We start from the raw sequence: 26,770 nt of genomic DNA, 5'->3' as shown, positions 1-26,770 counted from the left end.
GATTGGCTCTGAGAAAGATTGGCTGGTTTGCAAGCAGGAATAAAAGGAAGGAATGAGAGTCCAGAAAGTTGGGGACTATAGGATTAGAAGAGGCAGTTGCTTTTTAACGTTAATTGGGTAAAATATACATCTGAGAGGGGCTTTGAGAGACAAAGGCCAATTAAAACCCAGTCTTGTGACAGAAATCAAATCAAGAGTACTCCCTCCATATCCAGTATTAAAATCTCTGAACAAATTAAGATCTTTCAGAGAAAAGACCCAATTAAGGTTTTGACGCCCAGCAAATCCTTTCAATTGGACAAAATGGCTCAAGAAAAAGAAAATAAAGTTGTGGCTCACCTACTGCTCAAGAAATAGCAATTAAGTTGAAAGAAGGGGAAGTCAGGAAGAAAGTCAAGAAATATAGCAAATCTAATAAGCAAGTACAGAAACAGACTGTGTGCATAGCTTTTAGAGCATGGGCTGACTAGAATTAAAGATGTAATAAGCCTACATAAGTTTCTATTTATTTATTTATTTATTTATTTATTTATTTATTTATTTATAAACAGGAGAGAGAACTGGGAGAGGGGCAGAGGGAGAGGGAGAGAGACTCAAGCCGGCTTTGCACTGAGTACAGAGCCAGGGGTGTGGTGGAGTGGGGGGTTGGATGGGGGTGGAGGGCTTGACCCCAAGATGCTGAGATCATGACCTGAGCTGAAATCAAGAGTAGGCCGCTTAACCGACTGAACCATCCAGGTGTTCCAAGCTGATTAAATTTTTAGGAGAATGTTACTGCAAATGAAACTGAAACCTTTACATCTGTTTAAGACTCAAAGTGACTCCTGGAGCTTCAACCTTCCCAGGGGCAGCAGACTGAGAAAACTGTAAAAACCCCAAGGAGAGATATTCTCCACTGCTTAATTCAGATGTGTGCAAGGAAGATAATAGAAAAGGAAACTTCTTCATAGTTTGTAGCTGGAGACCATGGAGAGCAATGAACTGGACACACTTTCCCCATAGCAGAATCAGGGCCTAGTCAAAGAACATTTTATCCATTCACATCCTCCCCAGCTTTTATTCTTATATTGTTCCTTAGTATATAAATAATATTGGTGTGGGACATATCACTGATTCATTGGTTTTATTAGTTTATAGTTCTCTAAATCAAGAGCAGCTATGTGTGGAAATTCTAAAATTTCAGCTAAATGTATGAGAGTAGGAATTTGGGGATTTTACTCCTAGAACGATGTCAAGGAGATGTGTGTATACTGTTCATGCAAAAAGAAGAAACCAAATATTTGGTAACTATCAGATCAAACTGTGATAGTCATTAATGCTCTTCACTAACATTTCTTGCTCTCTTTCCAGATATTTGTCAATACTGCATTTATCCACTCCCTTGAAGTTGAAACCACATGAATGGTTTTAGCTAATGAAATGTGAATGGACGTGATGTATGCTGTTCTCAAGAAGAAGCTCTAAGAAGCTTTAAAAGAAATAAGAGATATTAGTCAGAGGGCACAAACTTCCAGTTGGAAGATGAATAAATTCTGGGGATCTAATACATAACACTGTGATTACGGTTAATAATAATGTACTACCTACTTGAAAGTTGTTAAGAGACTAGATCTTAAATGTTCTCACCACAAATAAGAAATGGTAATTATGTGACATGATGGAGGTGTTAGCTCATGCTATGGTGGTAAACATTTTGTAATATGTAACACATTGTACACCCTAAATTTACACAATAGCATATGTCAATTGTATCTCAATAAAGCTGGAAAACTTTTAAAAATTAAAAAAATTAAAAAGTAGGAGATTCCTAATTCTCTGTCTTTAACTTTGCCCAAGCAACTCTAATGTTTAAGATAATGACTGCTGCATCAGAATTGGTCCTGAGTTGAGATGATGTGGAGCAGAATTCCCAGCCAATCCACCATTCATATGGTGCATAAGTGAGAAATAAATTTTTGTTTTATATGTCATCAAAATTTAGAGCTTGTTTTTATTGCAGAATAACTTAGCCTACCCAATTAATTAATTTTAGTTAAAGCACTAATTGGTATTCTTTAATCTCCTTTGAAGACAATGGTGATTTATTTATAGCAAGGTATCAGACAATTTAGAAACAAAAGTTACATTATATATACACTCTTAATTCAGAATTATCTTCAGATGATGTTTGCATTCCTTCTTTAGAAATTACTAAAATATTTTATTTACATTATTTACTTGGGTTAAAATGATTTATTTCTAGGATTCAGGCTAATTTTTAAGTTTTTTAAAATTTTTAGTCTGGTAAAATAGCATATTTAGAATTGGATGTTCTTTATTATAGAAATCATCTGAAAATCGTCAAGAATACAAACTTTAAGAATTATTTTGTATGTTACTACATATACAGGTAACAAAAGACATAAAATAATTGCTAAAGGAAAGCATTAATTGGAGATGCTTAGGATAATGTTGAAAATATTGATAAAGTCTGATGGCAATAGTTTGGATTTGTTTCTTTTTTTTTTTAAGATTTTTTTAAGTTCATGAGAGACACAGGGAGAGGCAGAGACATAGGCAGAGGGAGAAGCAGGCTCCCTGCAGGGAGCCCAATGTGGGACTCAATCCCAGGACCGTGGGATCATGACCTGAGCCAAAGGCAGATGCTCAACCACTGAGCCATCTAGGTGTTTCTCTTTATTAGTTTCTAAAAAGAGAACATACATGTCTTGTCTGTGCATGACCTATGATTTCAATGCTCTAGTTAGAACATATATGTAGGTATGTGGATAATGGGAAGAATGATGATATATAAGTGCATGGGGCATGGTACTTACCCTGGCAAATGCATTGTTTCACTATATCCTTGTCCATTACATCCAGAAGGTAAATTGTCAAGATGATAAAGAGGCAGGGGTTTTTGGGTGGCTCAGTGAGTTAAGTGTCTGCCTTCAGCTAAGGTCATGATCTTGGGATCCTGGGATCAAGACCTGCATCAGGCTCCCTGACCCATGGGGACTCTGATTCTCCCTCTCCCTCTGCCCCCAGCCCCCATTCCCACTCATGTGCTTTCTCTCTCACTCAAATAGCTAAAATCTTTTTTTAAAAAAAGATGATAAAGAGGTAGAATTGTGAAAATCTTGCGTCTGGTAGCTGGGCAATGAGTATATGTAGAATTTTTTTTTTTTTAAATGCCCAGCATGGAGCCCAACATAGGGATTGAACTCAATACCCTGAGATCAAGACCTGAGCTGAGATGCTTAATGGACTGAGCCACCTTGGTGCCAGAGTATATGTGGAACTCAAAGAGTAAATATATTGTTGCCCTTGCAACATTTTAACAATACTGTGAATAAATACTGAGTTTATACTACTGAAGTATATTATTCTGGTTTATGGAATGTGGTAGGGTAGGGAGGCCTGGTAGGACCAGTAAGGATCATGGTAGAGTAGAAAGAGCATAGCCTTTGGTTAAAAAAAAAAATCAGAATCTGAAAAAAAAATCAGAATCTGATTTGAACCTAATACTGCTAATACTTGACCATATGTCCTTAAGTACTTTCTTAATGTTTTTTTCATTTATTTACCTGCTTCATGATGTTTTTGGGTAAATTATATCAGGTTAAGTGTCTAAGTATGTATCTAATAAATGCTAATTCCCTGAGTTTTAACAAAATATTTTTTTTTAAATATTTCATTTATTTATTTGAGAGAGACAAGGAGTGAGTGAGCAAGAGAGCACAAGTACGGGGAGGGGCCGCAGGAGAAGGAAAGGGAGAAGCAGACTTCCTGCTAAGCAGGGAGCCCAATGCAGGGCTTGATCCCAGCACCCTGGGATCATGACCTGAGCTGAAGGCAGTTGCTTAACCAACTGAGCCACCCAGGTGCTCCTAACCAAATCTTTATCTCCTTGTCGGGACAGAGGTTATACTGAGTTGAAGTGTTCCCCCAGATCCATGTCCATCCAGAACCTCAGAATGTGATAGTATTTGGAAATGTCTTTATCAATATCATCAAGTGAAGATAAGGTTAAACTGATTTAGGGTGAGTCCTAATCCAACCACTGGTGTCCTTATGAGAAGAGGAAAATTTGAACACCCACATAGGGAACGTGGCCACATAAAGATGGAGGCAGAGATTAAAGTTATGCTGCCACAAGCCAAGGAACACCAACAACAGCCAGCAACCACCTGAAGTTATGAAAATGATGCGGAACACATCCTCCCTCAGAGCCTCCAAGAAGCAACCAACACTGCCAACAACTTGATTTCATACTTCTAGCATCCAGAACACTTAGAGAATAAATTTCTGTTGTTTTAGGCCACTGAGGTTATGGTAATTTGTTAGGGTAGCCCTAGGAAACTGACACAGAGGTAATAAAAACATGGGAAAAATTATGTTTAACTTGGAATTTTCAGTGACCTACCAAAAGGGTGGTACAGGCAGTAAATTAGCCAAAAATCTATCTGCTTTGGAAAAAAAATACAGAAAAATCTAAAAAATAATTTTATTTATTTTTTGAAATTTTTATTTATTTATGATAGTCACAGAGAGAGACAGAGAGAGGCAGAGACATAGGCAGAGGGAGAAGCAGGCTCCATGCACCGGGAGCCGACGTGGGATTCGATCCTGGGTTTCCAGGATCGCGCCGTGGGCCAAAGGCAGGCGCTAAACCGCTGCGCCACCCAGGGATCCCTAAAAAATAATTTTAAAAGACAAAAAAGTAGTTCCAATTGGACTATTGTTTCTTTTTTGGAATACTGTGGAATAGTAATTTCTAATTTATATAAAGAAAATTACTAGGAGTATATTGAGTATTCCTAGTTGAAAATTCCTGGATAAAGTTTGGTGGTTCCATTTTCTAATTTGTAGTATCAGTGGACTTGGGGAGCAATAGAGGAAAAAATAGATGAGTCATTACAGGGAATGATCATTCTAATTTGAATAAATTACTTTATTTACTCATTCAACAGATATTATATAACTACTATATGCTAGGCTCCGGAGGTATAAGTTAAACCCAATCTCTGACTTTAGGGGAATCACAATATGGAATCAGAGATACACTGTAAATAATTAAATAGATGGATAAATACTGATATGTGTAAATTAAAGGAAAATACAAAGAGCTATAGGAAAATATAAGATGTGGACTTTATTCAGATGAGAATTCTCTTTGGACATGTTATTGAAAGGATGAGTTAACTAGGTAATCCGGCAGATATAGAAAGAATAGTCTCTGGAAAGAACTACATGAGCAAAGGTCCTGACTTAGGAAGAAGTATGGTTCAATGACTAGAAGTGATGGAAGGCTAGAATAATTTTATTATAGAGAACTGAGTGGTAGATAGAGTTTGGAGAGTGGTGGTAGTGGATAGTACCACAGGATGTAGCCAGATACAATTTACCTGATACAGTAGATGAGTTTAAGAAGATTTATGTTCATCCTTACAGAAATGGTAAGGCGTTAAAGGATTTTTTAAAAAGATTTTATTTATTTATTCATGAGAGACACAGAAAGAGACAGAGATATTAAGCAGAGGGAGAAGTGGGCTCCCCATGGAAGCCCGATGGAGAACTTGATCCCAGAACCCTGGGATCAGTCCCTGAGCCAAAGGCAGATGCTCAACCACTGAGCCACCCAGGTGCCCTGGCATCAAAGGATTTTAGTGAAGAAATAAAATTATCAAATTTATATTTTATTTTTTTAAAATATTTATTTATTTATTAGAGAGAGAGAGAAAGAGAGCATGAGCAGGGAGGAGGGGCAGAGGAGAGGGAGAGAAGCAGACTCCCTGCTGAGTGCAGAGCCTGATGCAGGGCTCATCCCGCAACCCAAAGATCATGACCTGAGCTGAAATCAAGAGTCTGATGCCCAACTGGCTGAGCCACCAACACATCCCTCAAATTTGCATTTTAAAAGGTCATCCTGAAAGATCCTAAAAATTTCTGTATATTACACATTTTATTTATAACTTTTATAGCTATTGATAAATAACTTCAACAAATATTATTTGAGCATCTATGCCTTGAGATACATAGTCCCATCTTATATGGTACACAATACTATGTGTGTAAAGCATTAAGTACATGTCTTGTATGAGCTATACAGAGTAAATATTATGAAGTTTGTTTCTTTAGAATTCTCAACCCAACAAAAGCCAGAATAATAGTTCTCAAAATGTAGCATACATGAGCATCACCCAAAGGGTTCAATAAAACAGACCGTTGTGCCTTAATTCCAGGTAAGTGTCCAGTGACACAGATACTGCTAGACCTGGGATCATGCTTTGAGAACCACTGAACTTACATTCTAACCTTAAAAACTACTTTCAAACTCTTCAAACTCAATATTAGCCAAAAATGGTTATGATTTCAGGATAGTGCCCCTTAAACGGTAATGTACATGCAAATTGCCTGTGAATGTTGTTTAAAACCAGATTCTGATTCAGTTGCCCTAGGGCGGAGCCCAAGGTTAGGCATTTCTAACAGGCTGCCAGGTGATGCTAACTGAGCTGGTCCACAACACACCCTTTGAAGAGCAACATCTCAAGCAAATCAGTAACCTTGGGATCATCGGGAAACTTGCTTGAATGTAAACATCTAAGGTCCCACCCCAGTCCCACTGAATCAGAAACTGTAGTGAAACAAGATCTCCTCTGAGATCTCCATAGCTGATTTCTGTGTCCTTCAAAATATAATAAGCACTGTCGCAAAGCACTAGTTCTCAAACTTGGCTAAACATCGGAGTCACCTAGAAAGATACAAAAAAAAAAAAAAAAAAAAAAAATCCTGACGCCTGTGTCTCACCAAGAGAATTCATTATCTGTTTCGTACTGGGTGCAGCCTGGGCATGGTGGGTTTTAACGCTCCCCAGAGCATTAAAGTTTGAGAATGACTCTTCTAAAGCTTTGTTTTTTGAAGTGCAGTCTGTGGAACAGCTACAGAGGCATCACCTGGGAGTTTGCTAGAAATGCAGAATCTCAGGTGCTACCCCAGATACACTGCATCTGAATTTTTCTTGCAACAAGCTCCCTTGCTCTATATTAAAGCTTGAGAAGAGCTGTTCTAAAGTTGTGCTGGCTGATACCAAGAGAATTGCTACTAGCCACACATGCCTATTATTGTTCCAATTAATGACAAATTAAAAATGAAAAATTCAGTTCCTTAGTCTCACTAGCCACATGTCAAGTGTTCACTAGTCACAGGTGGCGGGAGGTGATCATAATGGACAATGTAGATATGGAACATTTTCATCACAGCATCAAGTTCTATTGGACAGCACTGCTCGGGGTATGGCAGGCTTGTATTTAAATGACTGGGCAAAGCCAAGTTTAAAATAGATATAGAGGGCAGCCCCAGTGGCTTAGCGGCTTGGCGCCGCCTTCAGCCCAGGGCGTGATCCTGGAGTCCCGGGATCGAGTCCCACGTGTCGGGCTCCCTGCATGGAGCCTGCTTCTCCCTCTGCCTGTGTCTCTGCCTCTCTCTCTCTGTGTCTCTCATGAATAAATAAATAAAATCTTTAAAAAAATAAAAAAATAAAAAAATAGATATAGATAGCTGAAGATAGATTGTAGTATCTGAAATAGATGTCCATGGAAACATATTCACACATCTTTATAAAAAGCACACTATAAGTAAATGAAATTATTTCTCAAAATTCTGACCTTGCTTAGAGATCACTAGTGTAACTCCTATGCATGGCTCCCACAGAGTAATTTTTTTTCATAAAAGTATTACATCTGGTTTATGGGAAGAGAAGACTTTTCCTGTTTTATATTCTGGAAAGGCTCTTTCTTTCCAGCTCCCATTCATGCTAAAGGCGTCTCTGAACTATGCTCAGGCAGCTCTGCTCTTACAAGGTGCTTCAGGGAATAGGAATTTACTTCCTCTGCTTAAGTCAGGAGGATAACTAGGAAGCTTGCTGATTTAATTTTTGAGAAAGGTCTTGACGTTTTGCCTCTATTTGCAAAAATGTCCTCAGGGGTTGAGTGACTCACCAAGCCAGCCATCAGGGCCATCCCAGGTATGCATTTAGAGGCATGCTTTGTTAACATGCAGCATTGATCGCTGCCAGGGTCGTAGCTCCAGACACATTCATATTTCTGGAATGAAGAATGTTTGGAAGTCCTCCTTTCCTTTTAATTGTGAGATCCGAAATGGGGACAATTTGTTTTAAGGCCCCCTTAGGCATTCCTATGTAGCATTATTTAGAGTTTGACAGTAAATGATCTGCTGCTTTAAAATTCCTTTACCAGGAAGGCTTTCATCCCATTCTAACGCTTTGAATTCTAGTTTATAGGTGAATCTCTTGTTTGCCTTGTGGTGAAGCACATTGCTCCTAAGGAGCAAAATTAAATAATGAGATATGTTTAGAAATTATATTTTAAAGAGATCATTTATCAAAAGTGAGTTTTCTGTCCTTTCAGATTAAAAGGATTGTTAAATTCTGACGTTAGAGCGTAAGTGGGAGAGGAAACCAGGAGAAGATACTTTCCTAAAACAATGATCACTTCATTTCCTTGTAATATACGAGATTTAATAAACCCAAGTAGCTGAAGAAGATGATTCGGACTTACAGAGTGCAAGTTTCCTTAAGTTATTTCTGCAAATTATAGATTTATAATAAACATTTGTAAACCAAAACTCAATGGAAATATTTAATTTTACGTAAATATTATAAGAGAATGCACAAAGACATAAAAGGATGTATTAAAAGACATGCATGCCCACACATTTTTAAAGGTTTTGCTTTGTCCCCTTATACAGGTATGCATGCAGAATGGGAATGAGTTCTATATTTATACAATAGTGATACAGTCTGATTATACCATTTTATGAATATTCTCTATGGTTTAAAAATTACACAATTCATAAGAATTAAAACAATGTAAATTGACAAAAGAAGTGCAAATTTTGTTGGATTACCCTTTTTTTCCATACACAAAATAATGTTGATTTTCACCAGGCAGGACATTTGGGATAATGTTTCCAACCTGGAATGTAATTTTCCAGATAAACTGATGCTTTACGGATACTAGATACTCCCTGAAACTCAGCTGACCATTCAATAATGTTTCCAAAAGAGGGTGAAAGGACTTCAAGAAAATGATCAGATTGCTTAATTATTGTTTCCGAATAATAATATGCCAACTTGGTTGTGGGGTCAAGACAAAATCTCTATGTTTCCAAATAGGATCGCCTATTTCTAAAACTTAACCATTTGCTCTCAGGCTGAAGGAAACATATTTGTTGGATTTTTTTTTAATATTATCGTATTTACACTGGCACTTTACTGCATATACCTCTAAAGTAGGGGAAGGCAAATTCCAAACTTACCTGAAGAAAAAAATAAGTGGAAAGTTGTCTTGTCCATAGTCCCTTAATTCTCGTAATGTTGTTTGCTCTTTTTACAGGGAAGTGGAATAGAGTGGCACAAACACAGATGCTTGGATCTCATTTCACAGTCACCTAGGGAAGTTTATATGTAATAAAAATGAGCCATAAAGAGGAATTATTAGAAAGAGAAATTACTGCAGAAAGTATTATATTGAAAGGTGGTAAAGAGATGCCTGGATGACTCAGTAGTTGAGCACCTCCCTTCAGCCTAGGGCATGATCCTGGAGTCCTGGGATCGAGTCCCACATCAGGCTCCCTGCATGGAGCCTGCTTCTCTCTCTGCCTATGTCTCTGCCTCTCTCTGTGTGTCTCTCATAAATAAATAAATAAAATATTTTTTAAAAAGTGGTAAGGATAGGGAATGGGAGGTGAAACCCCACAAAATGAAAAGAGAAGCTAGGGGTGCCTGGCTGGCTCAGTTGGTGGAGGAGGTGACTCCTGATTCTTGGGGTTGTGAGTTCAAGCCCCACGTTGAGTGTAGATCTTACTTAAAAATAAACAAATGAATACATACATACATACATACATAAAATGAAAAGCAAAGCCAGAAATTTTGGACATTTAGATCATCATTACTAAAAATTGCCAAAAAGAAGTGATGTATTGCATGGTTACACATGGAAATAGATACTAGCAATACCCTATACATAAGTTTTGCTATAAATTTCAACCATTTGACTAGTATTTAGATGAATGTCTTGTGTCATACCAAGGAGCAAACCCTTTATACATGAAGAGGGAATTACAACTCAAAAGATGGTGGGGTCAGGGCAGTAATATAAAAAGAAAGAAATGGGCCAGATGGGAACTGTGTTGATCTAAGGGAATGTGGATAAATATAGAGAAATCAGAAACCATGACATAAACACAGAACTGCAAGTGGTTTATCATGAATGGAGCATAGAGGTGTGAGAAATGGCAAGACAACACATAACTAGAAAGATAAGCAAAGGCTGGATTTTTTTTTAAATTTTTTATTTATTTATGATAGTCACAGAGAGAGAGAGAGAGAGAGAGAGGCAGAGACACAGGCAGAGGGAGAAGCAGGCTCCATGCACCGGGAGCTCGACGTGGGATTCGATCCCGGGTCTCCAGGATCGCGCCCTGGGCCAAAGGCAGGCACTAAACCGCTGCGCCACCCAGGGATCCCCAAAGGCTGGATTTTAAGGAAGAGAGATACCACACCAAAGATCTTCATCTCATCCTTAAAGGTCTAAGAAAGAAATGATTATGGTACAGGTTTTAGAAAATCATGTTGGTAGTATCATGTATGATTCTTTTGTCCCCAGAGACCAAGGTCTATAGAGATCATATGTCCAAAACAGGAATTTAGATAATAACAGTACTAGGATTCAAAGTCATTAGACTCACTTCTGGTTCAGTGTAGGATACAACATTCTTAGGTTGTGTGATATGATGTGACTGCCTATTTGTATTGGCAAATGCAAAGTTAAGCCAATAACCATTCTTCATTTAAATGCAATGGAACTATCTGTATTTGATTGAAAATTTCTGGAGACATGGGTTTTATATGTGTAAATATATTTTAAAAACAAGTATCTAATGAGGTGTGTATATTTATATATTTAATATATGAATATTGATTATGAAGATATAGAGCATGTAAAATTGCTCAATTTTTCTCTCTGCAAAATCATTTCATAAGTTGACCTTCAGAATTCATTAGCATCATTACTAATTGATTCAAGTATTGACTTAGGTGACCTTTAGTAACAGCCTTAATTCAAATACTAAATCTAGCAGAAGCAGAACACTCTCTCAGGCAGTTTATTTTGTGTTGTTCAGTTTTTGTTAAGAAAATATTAAAAGTATACTGAAGTAGATAGAATAATACAATAAGCCACAATGTGCCTATCACCCAGCTTCAAAAATTATTAACTCAAAGTGGATCTCATTTTACCTAAACCAGTGATCTTCAAAAATAGTCAACTTTGCCCCCAAGTGGAAATTTATCAATGAGTTGAGACATTTTTGGTTGTCACAACTGGTAGAAAGGGTGCTACTGGTGTCTAGAGGATAGAGGCCAGAGAGGCTAGTAAATATTCTACAATGCACAGCCCTCCATGACAAATACTTAGCTTAAAATGTCAGTGGTGCTGCTGTTGAAATATCTTGATCCACATCCTAACATGTTCTGTCTCTTTTTGCATAATTGTTAAGCAAGCTCCAAACATCATATAACCTCATTCATATTTTTTAGTATGACTATAACAGGTTCTGAAGAATTTTTTAAAACATGGTAAGTAGGGGTTTTTTTTGTTTGTATGTTTGCTTGTTTGTTTCTCAAACCCATACCTAGCTAGCCCCTGATCTGCTTTGTATCTCAAAGAGCTGTCCTTCATAAACCACATTTCTCAGTCTCTGATGCCAACCGAATTCTTAGTAGGATTAACAAATGGAAGTCATTGGATGGAAAATGCTTCAGGTGACATCTCCAACAATTTCCTGAGTGGATCCACCTCTCTCCTGAACTCTACCTCTACTGAGCTGAATGGTGTCCCCCACTCTCAAATTCATGTTCACCTGAAGCCTGCAAATGTGATCTCCTTTGGATATAGGGTCTTTGTAGGTGTAATGAGTTTAATATGAGATCATCCTGGACTACAGGTGGCTCTAAATTCAATGACTGTTGTCTTTATGAAAAGAAGAATATTTGGAGACAGCGTCTCAGAGGAGGACAGATGCCCAGAGGGAAGATGGCCATGTGAAGGTGGAGGCAGAAATTGGAGCGAAGCAGCAACGAATCAAGCAACGCCAAAGCTTGCAGCTAACAACCAGAAGCAAAGAAGAAGCAAGGGGAATTCCTCCCATGTCCTCAGAGAGGGCATGGCCTCCTTAACACCTTGATTTCAGACTTTAGGACTCCCAAACTATAATAGAATAAATTTCTGTTGTTTTAAGCCACTCAGTTTAGGATGAATAGTTATGGCAGCCCAAGGAAACTGATAGACTACCCCTCCATGGTCCCATTTCCCAGTGCATGGCATCTGCTGTGATTCCAGGTTCTACTCAGAAGTGCTAGCACCTGACTTCTGGTGTCATTTTATTCTTTTAGCCTTAGATGTAGTGGCACCATATAGTTGGTAATCTCTGAGTTGACTCATCATCATCAGTCTTAGTTCTTCTAATAATTTTGTAACTAGTTCCCTACATTAAATACCTTGTAATGAACTATCTGGGTGGTTTCTGTTTTCCTCACTGAATCCTTTTACACGTGGAAAATTTAGTACCAAACTTAGTAATTTGTAGAAAACACTTATCCTTGGGTAGTACTTGAGTTTCTTTTAATTTTTTCCTATTTTTATTTATTTTTTATTTTTAAAAAGATTTTTTATTTATTTGACACAGAGAGAACGCAAGCAGGGGGAGTCACAGGCAGAGGGAGAAGGAGAAGCAGGCTCCCCACTGAGCAAGGAGCCTGACTTGGGGCTGATTCCAGGACTCTAGGATCATGACCTGAGCCTAAAGCAGATGCTTAACCCACTAAGCCACTCAGGTCCCCTAATTTCTCTCTTAAATAGACTTCACAGTCTGGCTTTTATGCAAAAGGATTATTTCAAATCTATTTAATATTTTCCATTTTTATGTGAAATCTGATATAAATTAACCTGCAGAAGCATTATCATTTAGCACTTTATATTTGGGCAATACTTAGCAAACAATTATTAATTATTGTATTATTTACTGCATTAATTATTGAATTACTGTTAATTATTGAAAGAAATACTAATTTTTACAGAACTATAATGCAAAACCATGGGTGTGCAAACTTTCTCTGTAAAGGACCAGAAATAAATGATTGAGGCTTTGTAGACCATAGGTATCCACCACAAAAGCTCAACTCTGCTGCTATAGCGTGAAAGCTGTCACAAACAATATGTAATGAAGTGAGCCTGGCTGTATTCCAATAAAACTTTATTTATAAACAAAGGTAGTGGGCTTGATTTGTCCTAGAGGTCATAGTCTGCTGACCCTGCTATAAACTATCTAGACTTTTGAGTGCATACTTTCCATCAATATCACATATACACACTACTTGCATCTATATCATTTTATACAGAGAGAAAAAATATACTTTATTTCTCTTTAAAAAAGTCAATTTTTCAAAGAGCTGCTAGCTTCTACTCTTGGTATTTCATTCTTTCAAAAGATTGATATCTTGAAAAAGAGTCATTAGGCCAAAACATTAGACCTTAGGGATAAACCTACAGAAAATTGATTGAGTGAACAAACCAACTTACTCTTTTGTAAAGTCTCCCTACACTCTTATTTAGAAGGATGAATAATATCACAACAACTGGCCAGGATTTATTTCTGTCAGTATCAAATTTTGATTCCATTCTCAAACACGTCTCCAAAAAAAATCAATATTTTAAAAAGTAAACAGTTTTGGCCACACACAGATAACAAAGAATATGTGACTTATTTATATTTCCACTAGACTTAGTTAGACGTTTTGAAGGCATGCTCTAATTTGTTTTATTGTTCTTAACATCCAATTTAGTTTCTGTCTCCTCATCAAATAATATTTGCTGAATAAATGAACGTAATATTCTAAGATGGTGAAATATACATAATCATACATCATGTAGAATCTATGACTGGCTATTTCATAAATATAGAGGTTAAAAATTGGCTATGGGAACAAAAAATAATTTGTTTCAATGGAGGAATCCATAATTCTGAATGTGGAGAGAAGTGCTAACAGGTGCTAATTTACATCGAGGTCTATTCTTCTCTTTGAATTGAATGGTTTCTCTCTGTCATGAGCAGGCAGTCCAATATCACAGGCATATAAAAGTATTGAGTTATATCCTGGGGTTAACCAAATCTAATATCATGGTAGACTTTGACAGAATTTAAGGTTGAGATTTCCCTCCAGGTGCCAGAATGTCATACAACAGGCCACAGTAACCATGCATGTAGGCAGCCCTAAACAGGCTGCTAGATCCTGAGTATCTAAATTTGTGACAATTTGTGAATGAATCACCATGCCCTCCATAGAACTTGGCAAATGGATCAGCGCTTCTGCATCTGGCATTGTATACAATTTGCATATTGTGGAAGTGAAACACTTTGCAATCTCTGAAGCCCATCTCATTATGGCATGATGAGCTCATAGCCATGTGCTTTCCATCTTTAGTTCTAATTTCAGGGCAGCCGTAGTTAAAACCTAAGGACATACATACATAGCTATGGATAATGATTGGCTAAACTGTTTTTACTTTCATAAACTTAAGATGTTAAATTAAGGACAACTCGACACTAACTCAAGTGGAAAAGAGGACAGGCGAAAGTTTTCCCTCCTTAATACCAGTTTTTACAAAATAAAAAAGAAATTAAGAATACTTGAGTTATTTCAAATGAGAAAAATGCTGGAAATAGTTGTTAAAATTTAAACTACCTCCATAATTTACGTTTAGTTTCCATAAAACACTGTTAGCAATCATAAATTCATGTGAACCATGTGCTAAAAATGTGTTTCCAAAATATGACAGTAGTTATAGTTCTATTCTTTATGCAGCTTGATTTTGTTATTATTTAAAAACAAGAATAAATGAGCATATGGCAGTAGAGGTTTTTTTTTTTGCAAATTTGTTTAACATGTATATTTAAAATTAGAATTAAGAGAAAATTTAGATAAGGTGCCATGGTGCTAGTATTCATTACACAGACTGTGAGACACATACAAGTAGAAGAGCATATAACCATATGCTGTCCATTACTACTAGGATTCTAAATGCATTGGCAATTAATGTTTTATAAATGCTACCGGAACTAGATTTTGGCTCCAATATTCAGCTCCCTTACAGATTTACTAGTTCCCTAACTTACCTCTTATGATTGATAATTTTAAGAGTCAGAACTTTGAACTTAATGGATTTATTATGAATACATTTTTGTGATATGTGATTTCAAAATAATTTTGAGGAAAGATTACTAATTAAGAATGCTCAGATCAACAAATGGTGTTGGGAAAACTGGACAGCTACATGCAAAAGAAGGAAACTGGACCTCTTTCTTATACCATACACAAAACAAAACCTCAAAATGAATTAAAGACCTAAATGTGAGACCTGAAACTATAAAAATCGTAGAAGAGAACATAGGCAGTGGTTCCGCTGACATTCGTTCTAGCAACATTTTTTTAGATATGTGTCCTGGGGTAAGGGAAACAAAAGCAAAAATAAACTATTGGGACCACACCAAAATAAAATGCTTCTGCACAGCAAATGAAACAACCAACAAAACTAAAAGGCTGAATGTGAGCAGATATTTGGAAATGACATATCTGATAAAAAATTAGCATCCAAAAAATATAAGGAACTTACATAACTCAACACCAAAAAAACAAATAATCCAATTAAAAATGGGCAGAGGACAGGAACAGACATCTCTTCATAGAACACATACAGATGGCAAACAGATACATGAAATGATCCTCAACATCACTTATCATCAGGGAAATGCAAATCAAAACCACAATGAGATATCAGCTCACACCTGTCAGAATGGCTAAAATCAAAAACCTAAAAAATAACGTATTGGTAGGAATGTGGAGAAAAAGGAACACTGTTGGTAGGAATGCAAACTGATGCAGCCATCGTGGAAGATAGTATGCAGTTTCCTCAAAAAATTAAAAACGGAACTACCCTATGATTCAGTAATTGTACAACTGGTATTTACCCAAAAATATAACACACTAACTCAAGGGGATATATGCACCCCTATGTTCATTGCAGCATTATCCATAATAGCCAAACTATTGAAGCAGCCCAAGGGTCCATCAATAGATGAATGGAGAAAGAAGATGTGGTGTGTGTGTGTGTGTGTGTGTGTGTGTGCACACACACACACATACACAATGGAAATATTCAGCTATAAAAAATGAAAGCTTGCCATTTTCAACAAGATAGATGGATCTAGAGAGTATAATGCTAAAATACGCCAGTCAGGAAAAGACAAATACCATATCATTTCACTCATATGTAGAAGTAAGAAACAAAACAGCAAACAAAGGGGAAAAAAAGAGAGACAAACCAAAATACCGACTCTTAGCTATTGAAAACAAACAGATGGTTATGGCGAGGGGGCGGATGTGTAGGGTGGGAAATGGATGAAATACATGAGGTGGATTAAGAGTTCACTTATCTTGATGTGCACTGGGTAATATATGATATTGTTGAAACAGTATATTGTACACCTGAAACCAATATAACACTATATGTTAGCTACACTGGAATTGAAATAAAATACATGCACAAAAAAAGAAAGTTCAGAGTATTTTCATAGTATGAGGAAAACAAGATAAAAATGAACCAAAAATATATCTTCTGCAAACTAATGAAATATTTGTGTGAAAAAGATCAATGTGGCCAGTTTATTTGGTGTCTTCAGATAGTCACAAATGCATTTCAGTGTTTTTTAAAAGTCAGTGAGAACTTTGCTGATGCACTGTCACAGACAAATTACCAAGTGCTACCTACTCATGGAATTATTTTGATGTATATATATTATATACATATTATATGTATAATATATATATACACACAAAGACACATAAAAGACACATTTCTTATTTTTACAAATTGCTTTCTTAATGAAAAGTAGAATTCAGTCAATGAACTGATGTTTTTACTTAAACCAATTTGATTATTTAGACAGTCAATTATTTGTGTTCTCACACTGATTTTTATGCTGATAGACATAGCATAACTGCCTTCCTCTTGATAAAGTTAATTTTGTGACTTTAGGTTAACTTCTTTGGGCCTCTGCTTCTCCATCTGTAAAATCAGAAGTTTGGACATGCTAAACTCTTTCATATTTAATTATAGGTTATTTATAACCTCAGACGTGTTAATTATAGAATCTCCTTCACATGGTTATTGTGGAAATTAAATGAGATCATATATTTAAAGCATTTAACACAGTTTCTAGCACATATTACATGTCTAAAAAGTATCAATGTGTTATATAAGATTTTTAGTTTAGCTTTATAAAAACAAACTAAATTGTAAATGGAACAAATGGGCTTATATAATTGGCTCACATTGGAAGCACACTAATAGGCCTTCATTTGGCCTGGCCAGATAGAGGTGTTCAAAACTGTCATTGGCCTTTTCTTCATCTCTCAGATCTGTTTTCCTTAGTATTGACTTTATTCTCATAAAGGGCCTTGACGTGACAGGAAAATCCTGATATTTACAATTTACAGTTACAGAAGTAAAAGAAAGATCATATATCCCTACAGTTCTGGCAACAGCCTCAGAAGGATTCTTGTCTGGCAAATCAGTGAGGCCAAGAAGAAGGAGCACTCTGAGGAACTTTAAGAGATCCCGCTTGGGGATGGTATGGTAGGGTTAGCCCCTGGGCTAAGCAAGATTACTTGGAATCTTTGTGGGGTCATTCAAGAAAGAGACACATACTTGGAAGACAAAAAGACAAGTCCAGGGATCCCTGGGTGGCGCAGCGGTTTGGCGCCTGCCTTTGGCCCAGGGCGCGATCCTGGAGACCCCGGATCGAATCCCACGTCAGGCTCCCGGTGCATGGAGCCTGCTTCTCCCTCTGCCTGTGTCTCTGCCTCTCTCTCTCTCTCTATGTGACTATCATAAATAAATAAAATAAAAATTAAAAAAAAAGACAAGTCCATTACACTTACAACTTATTACTATAATGATAATTGTAGTGAGGAGTCAACTCACTGAAAATTCTCCGCTTGAACCTTTCTTCCAGCATTTTATTTTCTATTATTCTGTTCTGGGTTGTCACCATATTATCCATGGTTCTTCTACTTTGTACCTTTTGCTGGCTAGTTATAAACATTAAAATGACTTTTATCTAACTAGGTCATTTACTAGAAGTTAAACTCAAAAAAGTTGATGTTTGACAAATTTGCTCAAGGTTAAAAAATACAATAGAGACCTAAGCCTCGTTGGGATGCCATTTAGAAAGTGACAATCATGGAAAGACTACATTTATTCAACTCTGCGGTATAAATAAATAATTATCTTCACATCGAAATCTGGGATGAAAGTAATCAATGATGATTCAAAAATAACATGGTAAAGAGATTAAAAGCATGAGTAGAAAGGCTTCTCTCTTATTTGCAGTGTGATTCTTAGGTACATCTGCCAAAAAGGAATGGTTTTGTAGCTTAAAAGTACAGTGGGCAGTTTAAATGCCAAAGAATCCATGGCACTTTGCCTGTGAAAGAAAGCATTTTTCTCACCTTCCTTAGCTAACAGAATCTCAGTTAAGAATTAAGAGCAAAGCCTACTCTTTAGGGTTATTTATGGCTATTTTCAGCTAAGGCAGTATTCCTTATAACCACATGAAAAACAAGTAATAGAAGAGCGATTTTTGACCAAGCTGGTGTTGTGACAGCATTTTGATGGAGGACACAAATGTAACATTTTATGCTGTAATTTAAGACAAAAAGAGATATCTTCTTTAACTTTATCCACTTATGTGATCATGAGTTTTCAAAATAACTGTTTAATTTAAAAATAATTTTAGATTTACAGAAAAATGCTAAGATAATACAAAAAGTTCCTATGTACCCCAAAGCCAGTATTTTCTTTTTTAAAAAAAAAAAGATTTATTTATTTATTTATTTATGATAGACAGAGAGAGAGAAAGAAAGAGAAAGAGAGGTAGAGACACAGGAGGAGGGAGAAGCAGGCTCCATGCCGGGATCCCGACGCGGGACTCGATCCCAGGACTCCAGGATCGCACCCTGAGCCAAAGGCAGGCGCCAAACCGCTGAGCCACCCAGGGATCCCCCAAAAGCCCTTTTTTTCTATACTACTATTAGCATCTTACTTATTATGGTACATCTGTCACAGAATCATTTTAGAAAAACAAACTTTAGGTCAGTATTCCAAAGGTAAAATTATATATTATATTTCTGGTTAAAGACTGTGCAATAAACCCATTTTCTAGCATCTTCCATAAAACCACCCCAAATGAAGGGGTGCCTGGATGGCTTGATTGGTTAAGACTTCAACTCTTGATTTTGGCACAGGTCAAAATCTCAGGGTCATGATCTCAGGGCTGCGGAACTGAGCCCCATGTCCGGCTCCATACTCAGCAGTGAGTCAGCTTGGGATTCTCTTCCTTTCCATCTCCCTCTGCCCCTCCCCCGACTTGTGTCATCTCTCTTTTTAAAGTAAATATATAAGTCTTAAAAAATATATCATCTCAAATAAAGAAAAGAAATGAAGCCAAAATATAAGTATTTCCAATGAATCAATATACAACTACAACCTCCAATTACAAGTTTTGGAGTATAGTTATTCTCATTATTTGTTGTAGTTATGTTCTATAAAGTCACTGCACACAATGAATTAGTGAATTCTGAATTATTGCTCCTAGGGGAAATACAGAGTTTGATTCCTGTGAGCTTCTGGACACAATATTTTACCATCTAATCAATACCTAACTGTGTTTTATATATGTTTCTATTTAAAGACACCTTATTTTATTTATTAACATTGCACTCACAGTCCACAGCACTATGACTCATGTCTGAACAAAGCTTATCTAACATATATATTTTCTCCATAAGGCACACCATAGCCTTTTTGCATACAGGAACACTAGATAACAGTTCAACAATACACATTGGGGGCCATTTTAAAAAAGTGTAATCGCTAACAAAAATCACAAAAAATATGGCATCAAAAAGAATTCAAAAAGGACACTTATTTATGAGAGCTAAAACAAAGAAGCAGAGTGTTGCCTTGTTTGATCTCAGCTAGGAACATGCACGTTGAGCAAAACTCAAATTTTTCATCACTGTGCACATATCTATGAATGACTGTGAAAGCACACTGAATATTGACTTTGAGGTTATGAATGAGCATTATTGAGCAAATACAGAATTTGAATTTAATTCAAATACAGAATTTGAAATAATGTGTATCACGTGATGGCAACGAAACATGGTCCCAAAATATGGGGGATTTGGGAAGGTGCAGATGAGAGGTTGAACATTTCTTCTGGCAAGATATTGATTATCTGAAAGTACGTAGCTCGAGTTTCCCAGATCTTGCTAATACTCCCGTTGTGAGGATAAGAGATCTTGAAAGTTGGGCAGCCATGGGAGAATGAAAATGTTTTTTTAAAGACTTTTTCCCATGGTTAACTCTAAGTTGAACTGAATGAAGGAATAATGATACAGATAGATATCCTGTCTTTTTTTTTTCTATTAATTCATTCATTAATGTAAAGGGGCATCCAATGACCACCAGACCTCTGGAGAAATCCTGGATCATGGAAAAAAAGACTAAGAAATATATATTAACATATATTAAGTAGATAAATAGATGAGAGCTGAATAGATAGATGGATAAATAAATTTTGAAGAAAAAAGGATAATTTAAGGAATGGAAGACATTTATTTTTAAAGACCTGTTAATTAGATATCTAGTTTCTGGTCTGGCATATCAGGAGCCTAGAAGTTGTCACGCCATCCTAACAACAAGGAAAAAGCTGAACAAATTAAAAAATTAACAACTTCTCTTAGATTTGTCAGAGAAGTGATGTCAAAGGGCAAAGCACTGCACTCCATGTATAATCCACAAAAGAAATAATTAATAAACTGGACTTCATTAAAATTAAAAACCTCTTCTCTGCCAACAACACTCTCAAGATAGTAAGACAAGCCACATACTGGGGGAAAATATTTGCAAAAGACATATCTCAGATAGGACTGTTCTCTAAAATGTACAAAGAATTCTTAAACTCAACATTAAGAACATAGTAACCATAAGAATGGGCAAAATATCTCACCACATATGGCAAATAAGCAGATAAAAAGGTGTTCAGCATCATATGTTATTAGGGAATTACAAATTAAAACAATCATGAAATACCATTATATGCCTGTTAAAATTACAAAAAATTCCAAAGCACTGACAGCACCAAGTGCTGGCAAGTAAGTGAAGCAACAGGAACCCTCATTTAGTTTTGGTGGGAATGCAAAATGATAGAGCCACTTTGGAAGACAGTTTGGCAATTTCTTATAAAACTAAACCCCTTTGTTTTTTAAAATTTTTCTTTCTTAATTTAAATTTTACTTAACATACAGTGCAATATTGGTTTCTGGAGAATTAAGCGATTCATCACTTATATACAACACCCAGTGCTCATCACAAGTCCCCTCCTGAATTCCCAGCCCCCATTGAGCCCATCCCCCAGCCACCTCCCTCCATCAACCCTCAGTTTGTTGTCTATCTTTAAGAGTCTCTTATGGTTTGTTTCCCTCTCTCCTTTTTTTCTTTTCCCCCTTCCCATATATTCAACTGTTTTCTTTCTTAAATTCCACAAATTAGTGCAATCATATGGTATTTGTCTTTCTCTGACTGAATTATTTTGCTTAAGCATAATACACTTGAGCTCCAACCAAGTCATTGCAAATGGCAAGATTTCATTCTTTTTGATGGCTTAGTGATATTCCATATATATATATACATGTATATATATATATCTTTATCTGCTCATCAGTTGATGGACATTTGGGCTCTCTCCATAGTTTGGTTATTATTGATAATGTTGCTTTGGGGTGCATGTAAATAAATAAATAAATTTATTCCTTTGAATCTGTATTTTTATATCTTTTGGGTAAATATCTAGTAGTGCAATTGCTAGGTCATAGGGTAGTTCTATTTTTAGCTTTTTGAGGAACTTCTATACTGTTCTCCAAAGTGGCTGAACCAGTTTGCATTCCCACCAACGAAAACTAAACACATTCTTAACATATGATCCAGTAATTGCACTGTTTGGTATTTTTACTCAAGGATTTGAAAGATTATGTCCACTCCAAGACTTGCAGGAGGATATTATAGCAGTTTTATTCACAATTGCCAAACATGGAAGTAACCAAGATATCCTTTAGCAGGTGAATGGATAAATACACTGCGGTACATATAGACAATGAAATATTATTCAGCACTAGGCAGACATGAGCAAACAAGCTATGAAAAGATATGGAGGTACCTTAAATTCATATTACTAAGTGAAGGAAGCCAACCTGAAATGGCTGCATATTTTATCATTCCAACTATATGACCTCCTGGATAGAAAGAACTATGGAGGCAGTAAAAAGATTAGTGGTTGCTAGGGGTGGGGAGGGATGAAAAGGCAGAGCACAGGGGATTTTTAGGACAGTGAAAATATTCTGTATGACACCATACTGAAAGACACATGTTATTTTACATTTATCCAAACCCACAGCATGTGCTATACCAAGAGTGAACCTAAGGTAAACTCTGCACTTTGTAGTCATTATGATGTGTCCAAGTAAGTTTACCAGTTCTAACAAAAGTTTCACTCTGTTAGAGGATGTTGATAATGGGGGAGGCCATGCATGTATAGGAGTAGAAAATACATGGGAAATCCCTGTACTTTCTCCTGAATTCTGCTGTGAACCTGAAATTGCTTTTTAAAAAGTTTATTTAATAAAACTATTTAACTAGTAATTTTAGAGAGATTTGAGAAAAATATCCATCTAGGTGAGATATAAAGAAACAGAATAAGACAGTCCTCTTAGAATTAATAATTACATTTAAAAATCAGTAAAAGCATTTGCCAAGTAAGTAAAAAATGAAAGAAATGATACATAAAGTATAAAAGAAAAGAGAAACAGGGGATAAGCGAAACAACAAAAAAATTTATACATTTAAAAAAATGTATTGGTATATACATAGTTGAGTTGACATAAAGGTAAGAATTCTCTAGATTTCCCAAAACGAGGCATAGGCAAAAACCCTTGGTGGTAAAGAAGCACCAAAACTTGCTTTTGATTTAAGTGTAAAAACCGGGTATCATGGCAAGAATTTAAAACCTAGAACCTGCCATGATGGGTAATCCAATGGGAGAATCCCTACATTAAAACGAATTATGAATATGTAATAAACCCACTATAGAGAAAGAAGCCAAAAGAAATTCACCAAACTCAGTTTAGGCACTGGGTAGAAGTTTAAAAACAAACATAGCAAGAAACCAAAAGAAAAAAATGAAACCCCATAAGATGATTCCGGAAAGAAATATCAGACTGAAGCAGGTTCTGGTTTGATTTGGGGCCACTTGATTTTTTAAAAACTTCATTTAATTTTAAATCATGATGAATTGGTAGGGCACTCAAGGAACACTCAAAAGCAAGCTGTTTACAACAGACACATATAGAGCAAAAGAATACAAAAAAGATGAACATAAATGAATGTGAAAGAATAGGAACATATAGATAAAAAGACTTATCATTATCAACTAAAATAGATTTGAAATCAGTATCAAAGTCACAATGGTTACTTTATATGTAGTAAATATTTTAATTCTAAACTTGTATGGATCTACTAACATGGTTTATAACATTTAAGCAAAATATTCCAAAAGAGTGACAAAGAACTTCATAAAGAAACCAATATTTTAGGAAATTTTAACATTATTATTCTAATAAGTAATAAATTGAACAGATGAAATAACATAAATATATTGTCTTAAATAAAAATGAAATTAAATTAGGGGTACCTGGCTGGCTCAGTTGGTGGAACATGTGACTCCTAATCTTGGAGTAATGAATTCAAGCCCTACATAGGGCCTAGAGCTTACTTAGAAGAAGAAGAAGAAGAAGAAGAAGAAGAAGAAGAAGAAGAAGAAGAAGAAGAAGAAGAAGAAGAAATTAAATTAAAAATACATTTTAAGAAAAATGAAAATAATTAAAAATCTTCAAAATATTTCCAAAATGTATAGGTCAAAAATATATTAAAAGAAAGATAATATTTCTAATCAAATGATAAAAAATACTCCAAATCAAAACCTGAAAGTTGCAACTAGAGCTGAAAAATGATAGCTTTAAATACTTACACTAGGAAACCAGACAGTATGAAAATTAACGCACTAATTATCAAATTTAAGGACTTACCAACAAACAGTAAAAAAAAAAAAAAACCTAAGAACAAAAAGCCAAAGGGAGCAAACGCTGAACAATATTCAAAGTTGATGCTTAGAAAGACAAACATCTGTCACAATTCTAGCGAGATTCAGCAAGGGGAAAATGACAGAAAAATAATATTAAGATTTACTTTAAACGTTTTTTCAGTGATAAAACCACAGAAGCTGTATAAACTAAACAGATATTAAATACAAATATACAAAATATTATGACAATAAATCTTTGGACCTAGCCATCCATAGAAAATGCACTGTTTCTGCTCTATGATACATGGTGGTGCCTTCCCCTCTAGCCTATGCACCTAATCTAACATTGCTCATGACTTCTTTGTCATGGCTTAATATCCTGTCATGCCTTAATATCCTGTCAATATTCATCCAAGATAGTAAATACTAGTTCTCTGCTATTGTATTTTATGGAGATAAAGATTACTATAAATACTCTAAACAACACCACATATCTTGACCACAAAATTTTGCTCCGAAGTATCAACTGATCACAAGCTAAATAAATTGAACCTTTCAGAAGTGATAAAAGGGAAAGAAAGTACTTCATTTTGGAATGAGGACTGGGCTATTTTGTTTTAAGAATATCTAGAAATATCTAGAAAATTTGAGAAACTATAAAACAGAAAACATCTGTTGGAATACCTTGTTGATATCTAAAGAGAAAAAGGAAACCTGATGGAGATAATCCCAGACTTTGGGTTGAATTTACCATCAAGACATTTCTTAAGATTTAAAGATGCTGCTTAGTGTCTAAGAAACAGTGGCTTCAGATTCATAGGGTTTGGTAAACAATGAAGGAATTCAGGTTCTGCCAAAAGGAGGAGCTCAAGAAAACATCCAGAAAGGCTACAAACTAGAGAGAAAACCCTGCTGCAGAATGAAGCCAACAAATATAAATCTTTAGGGAAAGACTTCATCATCTAAATCTTTGAATTATTTCCACTTTATTTCATATGAAATGTACAGAGCTAAATAATATATAACTAGCTATAAAAGAAACAACAACAACAACAACAACAACATTACACTCAGCAAGAGAGAAAGAATGAGTGGACAGTAAGGTGCATCAAAAGAAAACATACAGAAGGTAGATGAAGGAGCAAATGTACAAAATCCAGACTGGTCAATTCTGAAACCTATGTGAGTAAAATGATTCAACTTAAAAGATAAAGAACTCTGCTGGATCTCCAGCTGAAAAGAATGTCACTCACAAAGGAAAAAAAATCAAGTTTAAATCTGACTTCTTGATAGCAATACACAAAGCAAAGCAACAAAGAAGGAACATTTTCAAGAAATACAAGAAAATAAAGTGAGAATCAAGGACAATGTGTCTTTCAAACACAAAGCTAAAGAAAAACATTGTCATACATGCCAGATCTCAGAGAATATTGTTCTCACAAGCCCTTACAGTCCTACTACACTCATAACTAGAAAATAAGCTTCATACAACTCACTGATGATTATATGATAAACTTCAAAAAGATGACTGGTAGTGGGCTCCAGATGGATTTAATGGTTGGTTGAGATCAAGAACACAGATGGAGTTAAGAACTGAAGATTGAAACATAAATGTTTTTGGTTTCATCAAATAGATGTAATAGGATTTTTTAAATTGAGAATTAAAATTTAGATTTTTTTTTAAAGATTTTATTTTATTTATTCATGATAGTCACAGAGGAGAGAGAGAGAGAGAGGCAGAGACACAGGCAGAGGGAGAAGCAGGCTCCATGCACCGGGAGCCCGACGTGGGCCTCGATCCCGGGTCTCCAGGATCGCGCCCTGGGCCAAAGGCAGGCGCCAAACCGCTGCGCCACCCAGGGATCCCGAGAATTAAAATTTAGATTAAGTACATTTTTGCCTCATATATGTTATTGGGTGGGAAGGACTAATATTTAAAGATTAAAAACCAAACATGACTAAGAAAAAGAAGGATAATAATGTTAGAGTATTAGTTTAAAGGTAATAACTAGGAAAAAAAACCTAAATAAACCTTCTTGGGGCACCTGGGTGGCTCAGTGGTTGAGCATCTGCCTTTGGCTCAAATCATGATCCCGGGATCCTGGGATCAAGTACCACATCGGGTTCCCCATGGGGAGCCTGCTTCTCCCTCTGCCTATGTCTTTGCCCCTTTCTCTGTGTCTCTCATGAATAAATCTCATAAATCTTAAAACAAAACAAAACAAAAGCACCTTCCTAAGTACAAACAAAAAATTAGCACATCAGTAAGGAGATCAGATAGCAAAATACCATATATAAAATATAACGCATTTAAACATAGCATAAAATAACAGAGCAGAATCTAATTATATTACTCATGTCAACCATTTCAATAAAAGCAAATAGGCTAGACTCACCTATTAAATGGAAATTAGTTTCAGAGTGGCTTGGAAGGAAGAAAAAAAAATTAGTT

At 35.9% G+C, this 26,770-nt stretch overlaps 1 protein-coding gene across 1 annotated transcript in view; it reads right to left on the bottom strand.

Moving 5' to 3' along the window:
• The window catches only part of LOC144308086 (large ribosomal subunit protein eL29-like), an 88,183-nt gene that overhangs the window by 55,332 nt on the left and 6,081 nt on the right, over positions 1-26,770 (bottom strand). Inside the window, exon 2 of the mRNA XM_077888260.1 lies at positions 9,319-9,450. The gene's annotated coding sequence lies outside the window, so the exon portion shown is untranslated. The remainder of the gene's footprint in view (positions 1-9,318; positions 9,451-26,770) is intronic.

The sequence above is a fragment of the Canis aureus genome, chromosome X (genome assembly GCF_053574225.1).
Source record: "Canis aureus isolate CA01 chromosome X, VMU_Caureus_v.1.0, whole genome shotgun sequence".
NCBI lineage: Eukaryota > Metazoa > Chordata > Mammalia > Carnivora > Canidae > Canis > Canis aureus.
Note: the sequence above shows the minus strand (reverse complement) of the source record. Positions and strands in the feature narration are given on the sequence as shown.